This window comes from Salvelinus sp. IW2-2015, linkage group LG2 (genome assembly GCF_002910315.2).
Source record: "Salvelinus sp. IW2-2015 linkage group LG2, ASM291031v2, whole genome shotgun sequence".
Lineage (NCBI taxonomy): Eukaryota > Metazoa > Chordata > Actinopteri > Salmoniformes > Salmonidae > Salvelinus > Salvelinus sp. IW2-2015.
The window spans coordinates 14,046,890-14,071,109 of NC_036839.1; the positions used below are offsets into that span (position 1 = coordinate 14,046,890).

The window sequence follows — 24,220 nt, forward strand, 5'->3', positions numbered from 1 at the left end:
CACTTTGTGCCAGCCCTGAAAGAAACCACTGACCTGTGTCCACTGGCGTGTTCCCGACTCCTCTGGCACCCTTTCTTAACGTGACACTTGGGAGCAAAATCTAAATGAAGCACTTAGAAAGAGGTGAAACATGATAAATGATAAGCTCCCATTTTGCTTTAGTCCACTGACTTGCTGCGACCCCAGTACTCTGAGGGCATGAGAACCTGGTGAGAGGGAGGGAGTGGGAGACACACAGAGACTTGTACATTTCCCAGCCCTGACTGCCACTGCCGGTACCATATGCTTTATTGTTAAATGACAATATTTAACTCTCCCTCTCCCTTCCTTTATGCTTTATTGTTAAATGACAATAGATGCCTCTCTTTAACTCTCCCTCTCCCTTCCCTCCTTCTCTCTCTTATTCACCCTAGCCACACAAAGACTCATTAGTTGCTGCCGGCTGAAAGGCTGGAGCCTGACTGGAGCAGAGGGAGGCAGCCTGTGAGATCACATGGGTGGTATGTCTGAGAGAGTCAGGCGTGCCTCTGCTCCTGCTGTCTGCAGATAATTTTACCAGCATGAGCCAGGGAGGGAGGGAGGGAGGGAGGGAGGGAAGAGAGAGAGAGAGAGAGAGAGAGAGAGAGAGAGAGAGAGAAAGAGAGAAGAGAATGCTGAAGGAGCGAGAATGGTGAAGGGGAGGGGGAAGAAGAGAGCGAGCGAGCGAGCGAGCGAGTGAGTGAGTGAGTGAGTGAGTGAGTAGTGAGTGAGTGAGTGAGTGAGTGAGTGAGTGAGTGAGTGAGAGAGAGAGAATAAAGAGGAGAGAGAGGGACAGGGAGAGGAAGAGAAATATTTGATTTCAGGCACAGCACAATAACCCAGTTTGATTAATGGGCACAAGGCTTAAAACCACAGGAGAAACCATTGTGTGGTTCACAACATCGACATTAGAAGCAAAATCTCCAAGAAGTGACAAATCCAGCATGAGAACATTCTTTGTGCTTATTTTAAAAGTCTTCTATTCATGGAAAAATGATGTATGCCTCAGACAAAAGGGAATTACCACATACAAGCTAATTAAACGTAAGTTACCATCATAGGGATCACAGTGAATACTACAGTATTCACAGCCTGTATATCTATGAAATAGTTATCCCCATTGAAGTGATTATAGTACAACAACTTCCTATCCCAGGAAGTCCTGGTGATTGTAAGTGAGGCCACGGCCAGTGAAGTGAAAGAGGAATGATATCATTCTCACACTCAATTAAAGCACTGCACTTCCTCCAATAGCGTTGGCCTAATCTACTGCTTTACAGCCAGCAGGGAAATAGAATCACCGCTGCAGCAGCGCCGTATTAAGGAGTGTGGTACAACCACTAACGTGGCTGATTGCAGACAAAAGACAAACATACAGAGCCAAAGTTACGACAAACACATTCTACTTACTCCTCTGCTGAGGAAATGTGTATTCCAAGATGAAGACATGTAACAAATTGGGCGAGTGCCTTATACACAGTGCATAATGTACATTAAATCCCCGGTGCATCTGGCAAATGCCGATGTTTAGTGGGCAGTTTCAGTGTGACGAGCATGTTTTTTTGACAGTGTGACGGGATTACATTGTTTTATTTATGAACCATTAAAACCCAACTGCCATTCCTCCCAGGTAGCGGCAGTCGGCTGCCTCACATGTGTCCTCGCTGAACCTACTGGACTTTCCCTTGACAGAGATTCTGCTGCCCTCCTCCTGCCCTCTCCTCTCCTCCTCCCAGAGGACTTATCTTCCACTCTGCTGTGACAAGTAGCCTAAATCAAGTCCTGGCACAGGATGAACTCACCAACCCCAGACAGACCATTACAGTATCTACAGTGAGGCGTGTCACCTTTACAATTTGAACTACGGCTCTTCGACGTGAACCACGATGCTTGAGTCATTTCGCTATTATACAGAGACTGAGGAGGACCTCTGTTGACAGGAGGCTACAGTTAATCCCTATGTTGATTCGTCCTCTATGCCAAAACAGTTCATAATTGAAACCAGACCCTGGTCACTGTGTTGCCTTGGGTCGGGTTTTTGAGCGTATTTGTTGATCCCTTTGTGTTACAGTAGATCCCTTTGTGTTACAGTAGATCCCTTTGTGTTAACTAGCATATGTTTTATGTAACACATCATTTATGAGACCGTATTAGTCTGAAGGAGGTTTTTATACATTGTGAACGCAGCGAGAAGTCATTCTGGCCTTTAAGAGACGTGGCTGCTTTGGTACAAGTGATTAACATACCAGCCACAGTGCACATTGTGAACAAGCCCAGCGGTTATGCATATTGATAGCGATCCGTGAGCTGCTGAGCTCTCCAACACAAGATTAGAGTAAATCAACTCAAGCTGGACCAGATGTATCACAAGACATGCAAGTTTAATGTCATTCTTTCAGCATTGCTCTAATGCTTTAATAACAGTGGATACTTCAATGACAGTAGGTTAGGTATAGTTAGTTGGTGACTTGTCAAAATAAAAAAGACATTTATGAATGATAAATAGCACACAGCATAAAAATCTAGTGAGAATATACAGAAAGGATTCAGACCCCTTGACTTTTTCCACATTGTGTTAGGTTACAGCCTTATTCTAAAATTGATTAAAACTAAATGTTTTCATCAATCTACACACAATACCACATAATGAAAAAGTGAAAACAGGTTTTAGAAGATTTAGAAAAATTTATAAAAAATAAAATAAAAAAAACGTATTTACATGATTATTCAGACCCTTTGCTATGAGACTCGAAATTGAGCTCAGGTGCATCCTCTTCCTATTGATCATCCTTGAGATGTTTCTACAACTTGATTGGAGTCGACCTGTGGTAAATTCAATTGATTGGACATGACTTGGTAAGATCCCACAGTTGACAGTACATGTCAGAGCAAAAAACAAGCCACAAAGTCGAAAGGACTGTCCGTAGAGCTCCGAGACAGGATTGTGTGGAGGCACAGATCAGGGGAAGGGTAACAAAACATTTCTGCAGCATTGAAGGTCCCCAAGAACAGAGTGGCCTCCATCATTCTTCAATGGAAGAAGTTTAGAACCACCAAGACTCTTCCTAGAGCTGGCCGCCCGGCCGAAGTGAGCAATCGGGGGAGAAGGGCCTTGGTCAGGGAGGTAACCAAGAACCAAATGGTCACTCTGACAGAGCTCCAGAATTCATCTGTGGAGATGGAAGAACCTTCCAGGAGGACAACCATCTCTACAGCACTCCACCAATCATGCCTTAATGGTAGAGTGGCCAGACATAAAACACTACTTAGTAAAAGGCACATGACAGCCCGTTTGGAGTTTGCCAAAAGGCACTTAAAGACTTTTAGACCATGAGAAACAATATTCTTTGGTCTGATGAAACCAAAATGGAACTCTTTGGCCTGAATGCCAAGCATCACGTCTGGAGGAAACCTGACACCATCCCTACGGTGAAGCATGGTGGCGGATGCATCATGCTGTGCGACTGTTTTTCAGCAGCAGGGACTGGGAGACTAGTCAGGATCGAGGGAAAGATGAATGGCGCAAGGTACAGAGAGATCGTTTATGAAAACCTGATCCAGAGCGCTCAGTACCTCAGACGGGGGCGAAGGTTCACCGTCCAACAGGACAATGAACTTAAGCACAAACCCAAGACAACGGTGGAGTGGCTTGGGGACAAGTCTCTGAATGTCCTTGAGTGACCCAGCTAGAGCCAGGACTTGAAACCGATCGAACATCTATGGAGAGACATGAAAATAGCTGTGCAGCGACGCTCCCCATCCAACCTGAAAGTGCTTGAGATGATCTGCAGAGAAGAATGAGAGAAACTCCCCAAATGCAGGTGTGCCAAGCTTGTAGCATCATACCCAAGAAGACTCGAGGCTATAATCGCTGCCAAAGGTGCTTCAACAAAGTACTGAGTAAAGGGTCTGAATACTTATGTAAATGTGATATTTCAGCTTTTCTTTTTCTTTTAAACCTTTTTTTGCTTTGTCATTATGGGGTATTGTGTGTAGATTGATTAAATCGTTTTTTCCCCTCATCAATTTTGGAATAAGTTTGTAATGTAACAAAATGTCAAGGGGTCTGAATACTTTCCGAATGCACTGTACACTGAACAAAAATATAAATGCAACATGTAAAGTGTTGGTCCCATGTTTCATGAGCTGAAATAAAATATCTCTGAAATGTTATTTCCCTCAAATTTTGTGCACATTTTGTTTTTACATCCCTGTTAGTGAGCATTTATCATTTGCCAAGATAAGATGTCTGTAATAAAGCCCTTTTGTGGGGAAAAACGTATTCTTATTGGCTGGGCCTGGCTCCCCACTGGGTGGGCCTATGCCCTCCAAGGCCCACCTATGGCTACACCCCTGCACAGTCATGTCAAATCCATAGATTAAGGCCTAATGAATTTATTGAAATTGACTGATTTCCTAATATGAAATGTAGCTCAGTCAAATCTTAGAAACTGTTGGATGTCGCGTTTATATTTGTAATCAGTATACTTTTACTCCGTACTATTTTCCCCTTACTTCTTCTCTAACTAAATATCCATAATTATCTAAATGGAATGCAGTACCTTATCTGTATTCTGTTGTATCCTTCTCTTATGGGTATCACATACTTTATGCAGCTATATGCAAAACATAAGCTAGAGAGATTGCATTTTGTTATAAACACTACCATTGCACCACGGCTATTGACCTATATTGTCTGATATGCAAGAGGCATTTTGATTTTGATGAAGCAAGTTTGTGACAGCAGGCATGAAAATAAACATACAAAACTATATATTTTAATAATCTGTGCCCAAGCTGTGCTGTTGTATTGAGGTCATATGCTAATGACATGTCTGACCCAGAATGCTCAGTCAAGACATGATACTAGAAAATAGGACATATAATTGAAGAAACATTTTGAAAAAATATCCCCTAACATATTTACTGTATCTCATGCATTGGTGAATAACTAATTATACTGTCCTAGAGTCATATTTCCTCCATAAACACATACCTGTTGTTCATCATAAACACAGGGTCAAATAGGCATTCCTGTGTAATTATCTTAAATCTTAAAGCCAACATTGTGTGGATTGGCTGAGCTGTGACTGAGATTGTATCTAATTAATATGTTTTATCCTGCACATAGTTTATAAAGCCTACATGCACATCTCCACCTTGAGTTTGTGCTTCTTGCTGATCGTTTTAAATGAATCAAGGGCTGAAAAAGCATTAGCAGGAGCCCATATTTCAGGTTTTACTCTATTGAAAATCATATGCACAGTCTCTCTAGATCCCTTGACAGTGTAGTAGTGGTGATGCTGTTGCATAGGTGATTTAAATATTGACTGGCTTTCATCAAGCTGCCCACTCAAGAAAAAGCTTCAAACTGGTTCAGGTTATCAGTCAACCTACCAGGGTGGTTACAAACAGCACAGGAATTAAATCATCAACATATATCGATCAAATCTTTACTAATGCAGCAGAAATTTTCTTTAAAGCAGTATCCGAAATATATCGGATGTAGTGATCACAATATAGTAGCCATATCTATGAAAACCAAAGTTCCAAAGGCTGGGCCTAATATAGTGTATAAGAGGTCATACAATAAGTTTTGTAGTGATTCCTATGTTGTTGATGTAAATAATATTTTTGAGTCTGTGGTGTGTAATGAGTAGCAACCAGACGCTGCACTTTTATGAAATTGCTTATTGCAGTTACACTTAAGCATGCACCCATTAAGAAAATGACTGTAAAAACTGTTAAATCCCTATGGATTGATGAGGAATAAAACATGGTATGGTTGAGAGGGATGAGGCAAAAGGAATGGCAAATAAGTCTGGCTGCACAACTGATTTGCAAGCGTACTTAAAATTGAGAAATCATGTGACTAAACTGAATAAAAAGAGAAGAAACTATACTATGAAACAAAGATAAATGATAGCAAATGATAGTAAAAAGCTTTGGAGCACCTTAAATGAATTTTTGTGCAAACTCACTCCATCATTCATTGAATCAGATGGCTCATTCATCACAAAACCCACTAATATTGCAAATTACTTGAATGATTTTTTAATTGGCAAGATTTGCAAATTTAGTCATGACATACCAGCAACAAACGCTGACACTACACATCCAAGTATAAATTAACAAATTATGAAAGAATTTTGAATACATTTTGAATTCCGTAAAGTGAGTGTGGAAGAGGATTAAAAAATTATTGCTGTCTAACAGCAATGACAAGCCACCAGGGTCTGACAACTGGGAATATTACTGAGGATATTAGCGAACGATATTGCCACTCCTATTTGTCATATCTTTAATCTAAGCCTACTAGAAAGTGTGTGCCCTCAGGCCTGGAGGGAAGCAAAAGTAATTCCCCTACCCAAGAATAGTAAAGCCCCTTTACCGGCTCAAATAGCCGACCAATCAGCCTGTTACCAACCCTTAGTAAACTTTTGGGAAAAATTGTGTTTGACCAGATACAATGCTATTTTACTGTAAGAACAATTGACAACAGACTTTCAGCACGCTTATAGGGAAAGACATTCAACAAGCACGGCACTTACACAAATGACCAATGATTGGCTGAGAGAAATTGATGATAAAAAGATTGTGGGAGCTGTTTTGTAAGACTTCAATGCGGCTGTTGACATTATCAATCACAATCTGCTGATGGAAAAACTTGTGTTGTGGCTTTACATCCCCTGCTATATTGTGGATAAAGAGTTACCTGTCTAACAGAACACAGAGGGTGTTCTTTAATGGACGCATCTCCAACATAATCCAGGTAGAATCAGGAATTCCACCGGGCAGCTGTCTAGGCCTCTTACTTTTAAAAATCTTTACTAAATGACTAGAGGTCGACCGATTAATCGGAATGGCCGATTAATTAGGGACGATTTTAAGTTTTCATAGCAATCGGAAATCGGTATTTTTGGACACCGATTTGGCTGCTTGAAAAAATATAATATTTTTTAACTAGGCAAGTCAGTTATGAACACATTCTTGTTTTCAATGACGGCCTAGGAACGGTGGGTTAACTGCCTTGTTCAGGGGCTGAACGACAGATTTTTACCTTGTCAGCTCAGGGATTTGTTTTTGCAACCTTCCGGTTACTAGTCCAACGCTCTAACCACCTGCCTTACATTGCACTCCACGAGGAGCCTGCGTGGCAGGCTGACTACCTCTTACGCGAGGGCAGCAAGAAGCCAAGGTAAGTTGCTAGCTAGCATTAAACTTATAAAAAACAATCAATCTTCACATAATCACTAGTTAACTATACATGGTTGATGATATTACTAGTTTATCTAGCGTGTCCTGCGTTGCAAATAATCGATGCGGTGCCTGTTAATTTCTCATCGAATCACAGCCTACTTTGCCAAACGTGTGATGATTTAGCACTGTCGTTGCACCAAACCTAACCATAAACATCAATGCCTTTCTTTAAATCAATACACAAGTACATATTTTAAACCTGCATATTTAGTTAATATTGCCTGCTAACATGAATTTCTTATAATTAGGGAAATTGTGTCACTTCTCTTGTGTTCCGTGCAAGCAGTCAGGGTATATGCAGCAGTTTGGGCCGCCTGGCTCGTTGCGAAGTGTGTGAAGTCTATTTATTCCTAACAAAGACCGTAATTAATTTGACAGAATTGTACATAATTATGATATAACTTTGAAGGTTGTACAATGTAACAGCAATATTTAGACTTAGGGATGCCACTCGATAGATAAAATACGTAACGGTTCCGTATTTCACTGAAAGAATAAACGTTTTGTTTTCGAAATGATAGTTTCCGGATTCTACCATTTTAATGACCTAAGGCTCGTATTTCTGTGTGTTATTATGGTATAATTAAGTCTATGATTTGATATTTGATAGAGTAGTCTGACTGAGCGATGGTAGGCAGCAGCAGGCTCGTAAGCATTCATTCAAACAGCACATTCGTGCGTTTGCCAGCAGCTCTTCGCAATGCTTCTAGCATTGAGCTGTTTATGACTTCAAGCCTATCAACTCCCGAGATTAGGCTGGTGTAACCYATGTGAAATGGCTAGCTAGTTAGCGGGGTGCGCGCTAATAGCGTTTCAATCGGTGACGTCACTCGCTCTGAGACTTGGAGTAGTTGTTCCCCTTGCTCTGCAAGGGCCGCGGCTTTTGTGGAGCGATGGGTAACGATGCTTCGAGGGTGGCTGTTGTCAATGTATTCCTGGTTCGAGCCCAGGTAGGGGCGAGGAGAGGGACGGAAGCTATACTGTTACACTGGCAATACTAAAGTGCCTATAAGAACATCCAATAGTCAAAGGCATATGAAATACAAATGGTATAGAGAGAAATAGTCCTATAATTCCTATAATAACTACAACCTAAAACTTCTTACCTGGGAATATTGAAGACTCATGTTAAAAGGAACCACCAGCTTTCATATGTTCTCATGTTCTGAGCAAGGAACTTAAACGTTAGCTTTTTTACATGGCACATATTGCACTTTTACTTTCTTCTCCAACACTTTGTTTTTGCATTATTTAAACCAAATTGAACATGTTTCATTATTTATTTGAGGCTAAATTGATTTTATCGATGTATTATATTAAGTTAAAATAAGTTTTCATTCAGTATTGTTGTAATTGTCATTATTACAAATAAATAAATAAAAATCGTCCGATTAATCGGTATCGGCTTTTTTTGGTCCTCCAATAACCGGTATCGGCGTTGAAAAATCATAATCGGTCGACCTCTACTAATGACATGCCAATGGCCTTGAGTAAAGCCAGTCTGTCTATGTATGCGGATGACTCAACACTATACACATCAGCTACTACAGCGAGTGAAATCCCTGCAAGACTTAACAAAGAGCTGCAGTTAGTTTCAGAATGGGTGGCAAGGAATAAGTTAGTCCTACATATTTCAAAAACTGAAAGCATTGTATTTGGGACAAATAATTCACTAAACCCTAAACCTCAACTAAAACTTGTAATAAATGATGTGGATATTGAGCAAATTGAGGTGACTGAACTGCTTGGAGTAGCCCTGGATTGTAAACTGTCATGGTCCAAACATGTTGATACAACAGTAGCTAACAAGCGGTGCTCTGCCTTTTTAACAACACTATCAACAAGGCAAGTCCAGGCACTAGTTTTGTCGCACCTGGACTACTGTTCAGTCGTGTGGTCAGGTGCCACAAAGGGACCTCGGGAAAATTACAATTGGCTCAGAACAGGGCAGCACGGCTGGCCCTTAAACGTACACGGAGAGCTAACATTAATAATATGCGTGTCAATCGCTCATGGCTCAAAGTGGAGAAGAAATTGACTTCATCACTACTTGTTCTTGTAAGTGTTGACATGCTGAATGCATCGAGGTGTCTGTTTAAACTACTAGCACACAGCTCAGACACCCATGCATACCCCACAAGACATGCCACCAGGTCTCTTCACAATCACCAAGTTAAGAACAGACTGTGAGGCGCACAGTACTACAAAGAGCCATGGCTACAAGGAACTCTATTCCACATCAGGTAACTGATGTAAGTAGTAGAATCAGATTTTAAAAACAGATAAAAATACACCTTATGGAACAGCAGGGACTGTGAAGAGAAACACACAGACACAGACACACAAACACACATGGATTTTGTATTGTAGATATTAAATCGTAGAGTAGTGGCCTGAGGGAACACACTTAATGTGTTGTGAAAAGTGTTGTGAAATGTAATGTGATGTAATATTTTAAATTGTATATAACTGGCTTAATGTTGCTGGACCCCAGGAAGAGTAGCTGCTGACTTGGCAGCAGCGAATGGGGATCCTTAATAAATACAAATACACTACAATAGGAGCAACCTGGTCTCAGAGCATTTTGTATTGTTCTGTACATAAATCCGTGACACTCATTTTAGTATGATATGTTATGTTTGGTATGGTTACATAAGACAGATGGTTATGTAAGGTAAAAACGAAAGGAAGGTGGTTGGTTGGGGTGGATGGGTAGGCATATAACGCAAATGTCTAGCAGCCCAAAGGCTGCAAGTTTGAATCTCATCACAGACAACATTTAACATTTTAGCTAATTAGCAACTTTGCAACTACTTAGCTAACCCTTCCCCTAACCCTAACCTTAACGCTTTTAGCTAACTCTTAACCTAACCTTAACCATTTACCCTAACTACTAAACTTAACACTAACCCCTAGCCTTGCTAATGTTAGTGAGCTAGCTAACATTAGCCACCTAGCTAGAATTCGTAACATATCATACGTTTAGCAAATTCAAAACATATTGTACGTTTAGCAAATTCGTAACATATAATATGAATTGTAATGCTAAACATATCATATGAAATGGGTGATGGACATCCACAAATGAATACATACCATACGAAACTCAACATGCCTCAGATTTACATACAGAATAATATGAAATGCTCTGAGACCAGGTTAATAATGGACATTGGTGCAGGGAGTGGGCAGTGTATTTCTGATATTGTGAAGCTAGAGACAAGGGAACTGACTTTAGACACCTCAGCCTACGTTCCAAATGGCACCCTATTCCCTACATAGTGCACTACTTTTGACGAGGGCCCATAGGAAATAGGGCGTAATTTGGGACATATTCCTGTCTCTCTCTCACTCTCTCTCTCTGAAGCCTGGGGAGAGGACCTCGCCAGTCTTAGCTAACACTCAATATGGCGTCTCATTCCAAAGTGCTAGTGTTTTAATTGTCATCATACAGCACTGTGCAAACATCCACGCAACCCAGATGGCTAGGCTGATTTTTGTCTTGTGGGAGATTCAGCTATGTGCCAATAGCCAGACTGTCTGGGCGACTAGGGCCATTAAAGCCATACAATGAGATTGCACAGTGAAGAAAAAGAAGAAGAAGAACCCTAAACCACTAAAGATCTTCTGCCATGTTAGCAGTCCAAGGTTGGGCTTAACCTCATAAATCACTGGTGTGAGACACGGCCATAAACAGCAACCTTTAGAGGCAAGCAGGGTCTCAGCTGGGCTCCCTGAGGAGAAGCTGTGGCCTGGATGATTATAGATCTACAGATGATGTCGACGGAGGATTCCTGCAACCAAGCATGTGGCAGAGGGAACATAAACACAACGCTGATGGATTTCACATTCAATGGCACTGTTTAAAAATAAATTATACATGAAAAGGCCACAGAGGAATATGTTTGGCGAGGGGGTCAGAGGGGACTAGCTCTCTCTCTCATAATCATGGGTTCAGGAATAAGAGAATGCTCAAGGTAATTTTGTCAAAATTGAGTTATTGACATAGCCTTGTTCTGTTCAATTTTCTCCTCTGTATAGTACTCTAAATACCCAAATTCATGTTGTTAAGTTCAAAAGAATTACAAGATTATTTTTTTTGACACCATTCAAATCAATGAGGGTTCGGAACATTAAAGCCAATTATCTCAGAATCATCTTTTGCAGATAGAACCTTATAGTCCTAAGCTTTCGGTACATCAATCTGCACACAAAATCAAAATATATGCATTACATACTAACTATGAAATAATTGAAATATGGCCTCTTAGGTGGAGGGGGCATATTTATATTCAAACACTCAACGTTTCTGAGGCACCAATAACAAAATGATATAATCTACATACTTACTTATCCATGGTCAGATCATGGTCAAATTAAATTGAAAAGGAGAACAACAAAGAGTCCAAGATAATTGGAAAGTCACGTGCACAAGGAACCATGCACCAATTAAACACAAAGGAATCCATTTAAGGAAATGTAGCACATCTACAGATTTATGCAAATCAGACTTTCGAAATGCACTCTGTACATTTGTTAACTTGCAGTTGCCTGAGGCTATAGACTGCTCCACACACATGAAAGGAAAGGAGGGAGTCAGACCAGCCCACTGCTGTACACGGAGGGAGCTTGCCTGCCTGCTGCAGCTAGCACAGGGACCATTGATCTATCTCCTCCTCCTCACAGAACAATAGAGGAAACGCCAGCGCTGTCTTTTATCAATGCAGTTCCAGGGATAAGTGAGATAGAGGCTAATGCCAAGCATTAGGATGTTTAGGGTGATATTATATCAAACTGGGCTGCTCTGTTCCATTTCATAACATCGATAATGTATCGACATACAACTCCAAATAATATTAGTTCAGAGTTGCTAAGGGGGATGTTGTCATTACAATTCAATGATGGGTAAATAAAATAACATTATGTTGTATGCACCCAATATGGTTGGTTATTGTTTGGTTATTTTCAAAGGCAGTTTGTGTATAAAAAAATCAGGTAATTGTATTATTTACATTTCCTCTTTTAAACATGTATTTATAAAATGTTATAGTATTACTAAAAGGCAAAAGCTGATATTTTTGTGTTGAGTTGATGCCTGCAAGAAGCAGCACATGAATTCATCTGACATTAGTCCGACAACATACACTGAGTATACAAAACATTAAGAACCGCTGCTCTTTCCATGACAGGTGAATCCAGGTGAAAGCTATGATCCCTCATTGATGTCACTTGTTAAATCCACTTCAATCAGTGTAGATGAAGGGGAGGAAACAGGTTAAAGAAGGATTTTTAAGCCTTGAGACAATTGAGACATGCATTGACAAAATATTGATGTGCTTTGAACACTAAGTGCCAGGCGCATCGGTTTGTGTCAAGAACTGCAACGCTGCTGGGTTTTTCACACTCAAACAATTTCCTGCATGTATCAAGAATGGTCCACCACCCAAAGGACATCCACCCAACTGTGGGAAGCATTGGAGTCAACATTGGGAGGGGGGGCAACTCAATATTAGGAAGGTGTTCACTGTATATCAATCCCCTTTGTCTGCCATAATTAGTCAACCGAATGATGCACATACAGCTAAACTTGTTGGTGTAATCCCAGTCATGCACTGTGGAGGCATAATCAGGTACTTTCACCCTAGTTGTCAATCACAATCCTCAGCCAAATTATTCATAAAAGCATATTTTATTTATGGGTGCATTTTCCCATGCTACCTAAAAGTTTGCATAAGCCCTAGCTCTGGCAGAGACTGAACTGCCAAGACTCCTCACAGAGACATAGATGCTTTCATCTCTCATACAAGCGGAGGGAGCCAAGGTGGTGTTGCTCCATGTTAGGCAGACATCCTTATGATTTATATATAGTAGGATCTGCTGAGATCTTCAAGCATTTTCACATGTAAAACATTAGCTCTGTTATTTGGGAAAATTCATAAAGCAGGTTACAATGTAGTTGTAGGTAGACAGTGCAAATCTAATTATTTTCATCTGAAATGAGAGTGCAAGAAAGAAAAGATTTCAACTTGAAGATATATTTTATTTGTACTAGAAATAATCTAAATAGACCAAGTGAAAACATAGCCTTTGTAGGCTAAAAACGATATGCAGCTCTCACATCTCAGAGGCTAAATTTAGCCTAATTAACCAACTCCATCCTAATGGATACGGACTCCTGCAAGCCGTCTCGGAGATAGAAATAGAGTCATCACTACCAGACATATACAGAACATCATCATTTTACTCACATGATTTTCTTTGTCACTAGAATGTCTACTGTAAATGAAAATCGAAAACAGTCCATGATGTTTAATGCAGGGGGATGCAAAAATATGATCACATAGTTATACTCATATAAATATAATGATTGTTTTAATGACGTGGTTATGCTAAATCAACACTTGATGATTCACACATTTACTGTAAAAATATATATATTAATTTGACAGTATTGCAACATTTCTGACTAATGATCTGACAAAATAAAAACATATACCACAATGGTAGTCAATTTACCAAAGAGTTTCCCCCCACAATAAAACTGGTTGCCATAGCGATGGCAGGCATAATGAGCAGATTAACTGCATGCTGGAAATCATTTGTTGAGAATTTATTCAGAGAAATGTGACATCCCCAAACTCGTAGGAATAGGAAAAGAGGTGCTCTTTATTTTCCTTGGAATCAAAACAAATTGAGAAAAAATTCACTTCCAAATGAAAACATAAGTATGCAGGCCCATTACCAATGAGAGTACATCAAATGAGATAGCATAATTATGGTTATAGGTTATAGTTGGCATAATTATGGTACTGTATCTATCACCTTCAGAGTTATTAACAGTAGTAAAATGCAGGATTTCCAGGGCAATATGTTTATGTGGGCTGGGCTCCAGTAACTAACTGTTCATGTCAGATCCTAGTCATTTATTTCCAGTGACACAAAATAAACTACAAGACATAGATGGGTTGGGCCAGTAACCGAAAGGTTGCTGGATCGAATCCCCGAGCTGACAAGGTAAAAATCTGTCATTCTGCCCCTGAGCAAGCCAGTTAACCCACTGTTCCCCGGGCGCCGAAGACGTGGATGTCGATTAAGGCAGCCCCCCGCACCTCTCTGATTCAGAGGGGTTGGGTTAAATGCGGAAGACACATTTCAGTTGAATACATTCAGTTGGACAACTGACTAGGTATCCCCCTTTCCCTTACCTTATAAATAGAACCATCACTTTAAGCTCATCTAAATAAAATGAGAAAAAAACCAATTTCAAGTCAACCTATAATAAGCAGGAGAGAGAAAGCACTTTCCACATTGATGTCATGGCAACATCTCATGGGAGCCAGCCAAACCCTGAACAACCTCGCTAGCCTGCACAGAGCCAGACCAAAGACCCTCAAGGACTACTCACATCATAGACATTGAGATTAGAAAACAACATTCCTTCTGAGAGTGAGACAATTATTCTGTTTATATGAGGTGATATTTGTGCCGTTTGACTTAATTCAATACTGGAATACATATTAAGTCGATTGAATGGATTGAGATGGTCTTCCATTTTCAAGAGGGGGATTTTTTCATTAAATTTAGTTGAGACATTAAAGCCTTCAGGTGAGAAAATAAGAATATCATCGAATCATTGATTCTCCAAGATAGATTTTTTAAAAAGTGTAATTGTTTTTTTGTGATTTTGTTCCCTGAACAATAAATGTCCTGTTCAGCCTACAGACATGCTTCCTACAGGGCAGAACATTCCAACTGATAAACAAGATGTGAACCGGTGATCCAAAGCACAAGCTACTCCCTACCCAAAACAATCTTCTAGCTTGACCTTTTTGCCTGTTTTACAAGTCACTATGAATGGAGCTGCAGGTCAACTTTAAAGCCAAGCATGTATCCCTGTCATTTCCACATAAAAGGATGCCAAATTGATTTGGCTCTGAATGTGAACCTCCGTGTGAAGACTACTCACCCGCGCTGGAGTCATGCAGGGAGATTCTACTCTGTACTGTTATCTTTAAAAGCCGTGCCACCTTCCCTGTGAATCTTTAATGGACCCCATTCAATGTGACAGAGCCCAAGCCATCTGTGCTACAATATGTAATAGCAACACATGGCAGATTCAATGTACCAGATTAATGATCCAGCCTAGCACCCAGTAAATACATTTAGTGAATGTTTCGATGTCCCTTAACTATGTCACATGTACTAATTCAATTACATTGCTGACCGATTGGATACACAAACAGATGGATCAGGGAGGACAAAATTCACAGCCAAGGTAAGAGAAGGAGCTCCACTCTTGCCTCACAAATCGCTTTGCTGGAATGTGTGTGTGTGTGTGTGTGTGTGTGTGTGTGTGTGTGTGTGTGTGTGTGTGTGTGTGTGTGTGTGTGTNCCAAATAGGGCTCTCTTCTGTATACCACCCCAACAACTGATTGGCTGAAACGCATTAAGAAGGAAATAAATTACACAAATTAACTTTTAACAAGGCACACCTGTTAACTGAAATGCATTCCAAGTGACTACCTTATGAAGCTGGTTGAGCGGTACTTTATTTCTAATATTTGCAGGACGTAACATATCATACAAAACGGATGACGCTGTACACAATTTGACGACGTAGTACCCAAAAAACGTGGACCCCTTTTGGCCCATGAGCACCACTTTCAAAACTACAGGCTGGAATTATACAAAAGTTTGAGAGTGCATATTTAACTATGTAACAAGACATGTACTAATTAAGTCATATTCCTGCGAGGACAGGTTGCTGACGGATTGGATAGACTAACAGATGGATTAGGGAGGGAAAAAATCATTGCCAAGATAAGAGGTGGAGCCCCACTCTTGCCTCACAGATCTCAATCACTTTGCTGGAATGAGTTTGGGTGTGCGTGTATGTGTATGTGTATGTGTGTGTGTGTTGCACAGAGCTGTCTCAGTGGCTCCTTCCTGTTTGACAAAAGAGGATGGTTGAGGGACAACAAAGAGGTAGTGCTGGATAATGAGGCACGTTGCCATATTCAAACCCAGTTCACTGCTTTACTGGCGCAGCGTGTCTTCCCAGCTGCTGCCAATGCTGACCTCCAATTACATGACCTTTGCTATCTAACCCATTTTGATAAGGCATTGAATAATCAGCCTTGCAATTATACCTAAAATCTAATGCTATTTTTCATTTTTTTAAACAACTAATTGACCGACGTCGATTAAAATATTGAAATTCAATTTAGCTTTTTTTTCTGAGCTCAATACACAATTTCTCTAGAGATAAATCAGATCAAGCCCGAACAGGGCGATGTATGAGTTATAGTTTCCAACAGGCCAATATTCTACATAGTTTAGTGCAGAAAACGTGGTAATTGACTACAATGCCCATAATCCATTGCATTCCTACTTGTCCGGTCTGTGTGGGCAAGGAGACGGAGAGAAGAGAGAAGAACGCGCGATTGAGAGGGATAGAGAGCAATTGCTTTGCGAGGTATCTCTACCTGAAAATACATGATCTATATGATTGACGGTTGGTATTCAGCAGTCATAAAAGTATACCTCATTTACTTTGAAGAACTACAAAATAGTGATTTTGTCAGACAGCGTAGGCAGCAGCTCTATAGAGATGAGATGATGACTTGGAATGAAATAATAAAGTCATCAAATAAAACGAATGTAATATACACAACTGAAATATTTTAGTAAAGTAATGTAAATAAATTATGGTTAATAAGCCAAACAAATAATCAAAACTGAATTATTATTTTTATGTTTTATTTTTTAAAATAATCTAACCGAAACCGACCTCAAAAAGCACAAATGTTTTGGTCTTCTAAAATGGCACTCATCATACTGATGTATACAGCTGCTTGGTAAAGCCTGTATTGTGTCTGTTGAAGAAAATAAAGGTACATCCACCATCAAGGACGACCTTTTCAGCCATTATCAACAAGGCCCTATAATGTAAGCCACTGGGTGTTTCCCCGCATCAAAAGCCATTGGGAAACTATTTCATGTACTGTAGATTCTGACACATTGCAGCATGTATTAAGTACCTAATGTCTTATTATAATCTCATAATGATCATGACTGAATAACAGCCAATATGCACATATCATAGATGTTACAATGTGTTTGTATTCATTTAATTTACCAGAAGCTGTGCCTTGTCTAACAATTCCTGACTACTGTAGAGTTGTTTCTATTTCATAACCAGTCTGTGTTGAGTAGACACTGTAACACAGTTGTCTCTCTGAATATCAAGATCAAGTCTTAAGATAGCTCGTTGAGATATTTTGTAGCAAAACTGCAACAGCTGTGCAAGCTTTTAATTGATTCTCAGAGCCAACAAATTCTACCAAAGGCAGGTGGCATCACATTTCTGCATTCCACAGAAAAACATGACATGTCAGACAGTATAAAAGAGAGAGACAATATACTTAGCTAGTCTTACCTTAAATAAAATATGTAGGTATGCTGTAGCGAGTTGTCTCTATTCTGTGGAAGAGAATAAATTAATTTAGATGTAAATGAGCCTAGAGTCAACTATTATTTCCAGAGGCAGTGTAGCAACCAGGGTGCCACATAAAATCAGGTTGAAAGTGACTATAAAATATAACCACCAATGAACTCGAGGTGATACAGGTAACAGAGAACAGGGTGCATTACATAATTTTTCACTGGGAAGGTCTGTAAAGATTGAATAATAGTCACAGCAAAATAACTACTGTAAATGAATAAACTGTTCAGTTAAACATGGAAAATGTCTCTTATCAAGCCAGCAAGCTATGTTCTAGGAAAAAATATATTGAAAATGTATGTTGATTAAAATCATGGTAATAGCCTATTGGCAGTGCTCTTTCTGCACTAACCCTCTCAGTAAGAGAGAGAGAGAGGGAGATCTCCCAGTGGAGGCAGGAGTAGAGTGTGCACTATGTCTGACACAGATGCATGTTCTCCAGGAGGACTCTGCAGGGAGCCAGCCTCTCCCTCTCCCAAATTTCACTGCTCTGCATGGGAGCATTTTAGCTACTTGGGTTCACATGTGTATGTGCAGATACTAATAACACACACAGCCATGCATTTAAACACGCACACGCACACGCGCGCGCGCCACACACACACACACACACACACACACACACACACACACACACACGCACACACACACACACACACACACACACACACACACACGATATTCAATTATATGCCCCGATATATACACAGATCATACCGTCAATGAAAACTGTAACTAAACACATGATTTAACTCTATGCCAGATTGATGAGGATAATGACGTTCAAGTTGCGGCACTTACCATTCATTTCATGTTTCAGCCTTTGCAATGCCTGCTTGTTCAATGACGTCCCTCTCTCTGAGTAGCCTAATTAAGCATCTAAATTATACGTTGTTTTTTTTGAATGTCATTCACTCCATTCATAAAAAAGCTTTTTTAGGTGCACACTAATTAAGATTTGCCTACCTGGCACAGTCGTGTCGCATCCACAGTGCACATTCATAGGCAGTTCTTCCGGTTTCTCTTGGAACAATGGTGCAGCATCGGTCTGACAGATACATCAGCAACGTGACTTCCCTTAACCAATCATTTCACATGGTTTAAGGAATCAGGAATCGTTCTCTCAAACCTTTGTACACGATTTTGCGTACTGTAGGCAAAGCTGGGAAGACAATGTGCATCAATGCTAGCAACTATAGCCAACGGCAATATGGCGTTTATACACTCAACTTGGATACAATTGTATCTTTTAAAGTCAACGGTGTCGAACTTGGTGTATGCATAACCTCGTCCCACGGAAGTGTCTGCGAACGATATTAGTGTATAAATGACAATTAAAAAATAATCACATGGTGTTGTTCTCCTACCACATTTAATTTCAATTGAAGGTATTCATAAATAACCTATGAATATAGTCACTACCATCTTATCTGTTTTAATGCTCAATGTATTATGTTATTGACAAAACATTCTAGGGGAGAGTGGGGTAAATTGAGCTATTTTTTACATTCAGAATCACTCTGTCAAGGGAAATATAGTATTCTTTCTAACAAAGATATCTGTATATTTCAGGATGTTGGGTATGCCTGGAATAATGTAAACATTACAGGTTTGGAAACATCGCTTGTCCCCCAAAAAAGTGGTCTCTTGGCACAATTTACCCCGGTATGGGGTAAGTTTAGCCTCGGGACAGGGTAAGTTAAGCCACCTACAAATGTCTGTACTTAATGAAATATTACCACTACCTTGTCTATCTGTATTTCCCAAACACAATTCAACACAATCACAATAGCGTTTGTCTTTTAATAAGTTTAAGCATCTTTTAAATCTGCACTATGTAACTTTTTGGGGCGACTTGACCAAATTCACATAGAAATGTGAGTTATAGATCTGTCATTCCCATTGAAAGCAAGTCTAAGAAGCGGAAGATATGTTCTATGTGCACTATTTCTATGCCTCCTGTTCTTAACTTTCGTTTTTGCTTTTACTTTCAGTTTTGTACACCATCTTAAAACAGCTGAAAATACAATATTTTTGGTTATTGAAAATATATTTCACAGAGGTTTAGATGGTACAATGATTCTCAACACTATATATTGATTGTTTTGTCAAACTGAAATTAGCTGAACTATTAGAATTTTAGGAAAATGGGGGAGAGATTTCTGCATATTAACACCTAACAAACACTGTTTTTTAATCACTTTTAGCATAGGCCAGGCCCTATTGTTACCTCATATGAAGAAAGCACTTCAATTTGCTAAACTCACCATTGGCTCAACTTACCCCAAGGCAAACATTTTGACTATATTAGCCCACATAGCTACAAGGATGCACTTTCATGTTAGGTTTAGGACCTCATATTGAAGCTTTTAGAGACCCCAACTGATGTATAGAACAATTATCTACTTTGGTTTAGATACAAGCGTCATGAAACCTCTAACACAAAACATTAATTTGAGTTGGTAAAAATCGTTTTTTGGACCTAGCTTGCTTACCACTTTTTCTATATAGTTTCTTCCTTCACAGACTCCATAAAATGATGGCCTCTTCCTACATATTTGGTCAAATTAATTTTGTGTATGGTTTCCTAGAAACAAAGGGGGCTCAACTTATCCTTTTGGCTCAACTTAGCGGACTCTCCCCTATTAGTATAAATTACATAGACCTAGAAAGAAATGTTTCTATAGTCTACACCAAAATTATCAAAACCATAGCCTCATGTTTACCACCAAGATCTGCCTTGACTTAAGTTTCTGACTGTTGCAGATTGCTGAAGTACACTGCCATCTAGTGGATACTATATGAAGATACATTACTTTCTCAAAACGTGTGAGAGATGTTTACCACAGTATTGCACACCCTCTATTGATCAATTCCATCCAGGCCTATGGAAGAAGGGACTCAGAAGACCGACTTCTTTGTCATCCTAAGTCAAAGACGGTACACGTGTGCAGTAGCCTATGCATTTCAATCTAAGTAGACACCCAAGTTCTATGTACACAATGCTCTCTCTAACACCATGGTACCTGGGTGGGGCATGTGCTTCTCTGAAAGAACAGTAGATGATGCTAGTAGTTCACTTACAGCAGGAATGTGTAGAAATACTCCATATGTTATGGTACTCATTCATTATGCAGTGATCATTACTTTTGAAATGTTTTCCTTATTTTACACATTCTCATTTACAGCAACGACCTGGGGAATAGTTACATTTTCAGTACTGTTTCCTGTACTATTGTATAAAGAGCAATTTATCGACAAGAGGCCTGCATAGAGATTACACATATCATTCACTGTAAATTACCAATTAACATCCAATTGGTTTGGACTATTTGTGTATTATGAACTAAATGATTACATTGTGTAAGTTCATCGTTTCAATTGGATGAATACTGTAGTCATAAATGGTTTAAATGAGGGAAAACCATAAGGGAAGCAGTGTCGTCACACTACTCAGATAATGTGTAATTCTCTGACACAGGTGAAACAGTGTCTGGGTAGTAGATTATATTGTAGAAGGACTGTAACTAACATGCTATTGGCCATTTCACTGTCACTGCATTCTCCCAGCATTGTCATTGTGCTAAAATAGACCCCCCCCCCCACACCCACACCAAATAAACAAACATCTAATCATTCAGACTCCATAGCTCCCATAGCTCATTTACATTGGCACTCAAGCGAGTCTGCAGCAATTGTTAAAAATACTTTTTGTGATACATTGCAGTGACTACAGTATGAATTGTGTGAAGATCTACCATTATATAATATTGTGTTTTATTAGTACTACCAGAAAAAAAAACGATTTACTCTACTACTTAGATTAATGAAGTGAACTAAATGTTTTAAATTCATGTTATGTTTTGTAATTCCCCCATCCTTGTTTTACTCAGGGTGGCTATTTGTTTTGGCATCTCCATTAGAATTTATCTGAAGTATTTCCTCTGTAGTGCTTATTAGCCCCTGGCACATTACAAAATCGTATAATTATAACCGATGTGTTTATATTCTATGAGAAACAAGGTGCTCATTATTGACTTCATTAATTTCAATGTTTGAGACATTAATGACAGCTGTGCTATTATGACTAATGGTGAAAAGTCTGTATTTGCCTGTTAATGCCGTGTGTAGTAGTATCTTAATTGTCTTTGGTCTAGCTGCCTCCGGGGTGTGTAACACAAGCATTCTGAATAGATAGAGTATCCAGCTCACCCTGCTCTGGCCTGTCCTGAATTATGCAATCATCTCAAGTGAACTGAGGATATCTGGTGTCCTTCCATCACCGTTGTATTTTGGAGACATATGTCCATGGTCGTGCATTAGGATGAAACCTCTTTTCAGTCACAGCAAGTAATGTCTACATTTAGGGAACATTTAAAGTCATCCTGAGAGTTACAGTATGGTCAAGTTGAAACTTTAACATTGAAGTATGAAATGTGGTGTAAAAAAGAGTGTTGAACACAGTAGAATTTCAGGGTGTGTGTGTCTGTGTGTGTGTGTGCTCTTCAGAGGTCTTTTGTTCAAAGCCAGTCAGTTACCTCAGTCTGTTGAAAGAGACCTCTCAGACTTCATAGAAAGTGGAACCCTGTGGAGTGTACTGACCTGTGTCCTCCCTCCCCATACATTTAGTCTGTGTACCTGGACCAGGCCGATACAGTTTCCCAACAATGGAAATTCAATCAACCTGAGTATCAACCTGCATAAGTGAGAGGAGCCCTGACCACAAACACTCTCGTCTCTCTCCAAACCACAAGTGGCCACTGCCTATTAGGGCTGGGAATTGCCAGGGACCTCATGATACGATATTATCATGATACTTCGGTGCCGATATGATATGTATTGCGATTCTCACGATTCTATATGTATTGCGATTTGATATTGTGATTTTATTGCGATTCGATGTTCCAAACATATTGCTCACCATATGTCTGCTGCAGAGGCACAGGATAGTTTGTTTTGGTGCAGGTACAACTAGTGCAAAAATACTATTGCAATATTGTCACAACTATACAATATATTGTCAAAAGTAATATCCCGAAATGTAACTGTATAGTTTTTCCCCCACATCACTACTGCCTATAATAGACCGGTTACGGGAGAACTCCAAGTGAACAAGAAGATAAGGGAGGTTCAGTATTTCAGAGGTAAGACTGAAGAATCCCTCAGCACAGCAAACTGTAAGTATGTTGTTCTCTCATGTTATCAAAATACTTGTATTTTTATTTATTCAAGTTATGGAGATATGGCATTTGGATCATTTTGTAGAAAAGCTTTATGTAACTTGAGATATGCTGTATGGATTGTATGTCTCTAGAGCAGGTCTAAATTGAAATGCACTCATAAAATAAATAGAGACAAAGTGGAGTTCTGAATGAATTTGTCTCAATATAAGTGCACCATTTCTTTCTGTGACACCATAAACATTTATGGAAGTGTGTAATTTATATGCATAAAAGCAGCAGGCCCACTGTTACCGAGCTCTTTTTTTTCTATAAGCCATCATTATAGCTAACCTAACTTAGTAGGCATAAAAGCAATGCCTGAAACTAGATCCCCTGCAAACTGGTCTTGACTAGAAGAAAAAAAACTGTCAGGGGAGGTTCTCTTCTGCACTGTTCAACCAATCCAGTGAATGTGGAGGAGGAGTTAAGATGGAGTGTATCGTCCAAAATCAGAAGTTTTCTTTCCATTTCAGCTGAAAACCGGAACATCCGGATGTTGGGGACTCGGCAGAGGCTATACACCAGCAAACATGATATCCTCTTTCATGTTTCATCCATCCCACCTTTTACAATCATAAGTACTCGACATAAAAGCACTAGGGATAGTGTCAAAACCTGAGCAAGTGATGAGGTTACCTAAACAAAACATGGCCTGAGTGCCGTTATAAGTACACGAGTAGTACATTACCGCACACAATCTTCATTCAACATTCAAGGACTGTTTCACCTTCGCATCACAAGTAGGTTTGGATAATGTTAAAAACTGAGAACAGTTTCAGTGAGTGAGGAGATAAACAGCCAAAAGCACTCCGCCTCTCTGTGGGGTTTATGAAGACAACTATGAGATGATTCAAGGTAACTGAGGACCCATTCGCCTAGATTTTTCGCACTCATTTATATGATTATTATTCCACTGTAGCCTATTTGTGATGATTAGGCAACATGCTCTTGGTGTCTAACCAGTGGCAGGTTGTGTCTCTGGTTCATTGATTTAGGTGATTTTTTTCCCTTCCTCGCATCCTGATATAATACCTTGTTAGAATCAAGTGCTTTCTGTAATGTTAGAGGCAATTCAAGCAGTCTGAAATCCTTGGGTGCTACTCCTACGATATACACTGAACAAAAATATAAATGCAACATGTAAAGTGTTGGTCCCATGTTTCATGAGCTGAAATAAAAGATCCCAGAAATGTTATGCACAAAAAGCTTATTTCTC

The 24,220-nt window shown here is 39.7% G+C and overlaps 1 protein-coding gene across 5 annotated transcripts in view; it reads right to left on the minus strand.

Annotated features, from left to right (window-relative positions):
* The window catches only part of LOC111974770 (cysteine/serine-rich nuclear protein 3), a 32,683-nt gene extending 13,866 nt beyond the window's left edge, over nt 1-18,817 (minus strand). The window contains exons 1-3 of one of the 5 annotated variants that reach the window (XM_024002784.2): nt 18,749-18,817; nt 17,717-17,760; nt 34-112 (exon numbers count right to left, since the gene is read on the minus strand). The gene's annotated coding sequence lies outside the window, so the exon portion shown is untranslated. Of the gene's footprint in view, nt 1-33; nt 533-17,716; nt 17,761-18,583 lie in introns of those variants that run through there. The other 4 variants (XM_024002775.2, XM_024002767.2, XM_024002761.2 and 1 more) reach the window with 4 other exon arrangements.
* Between the last annotated feature and the right edge of the window lie 5,403 nt (nt 18,818-24,220).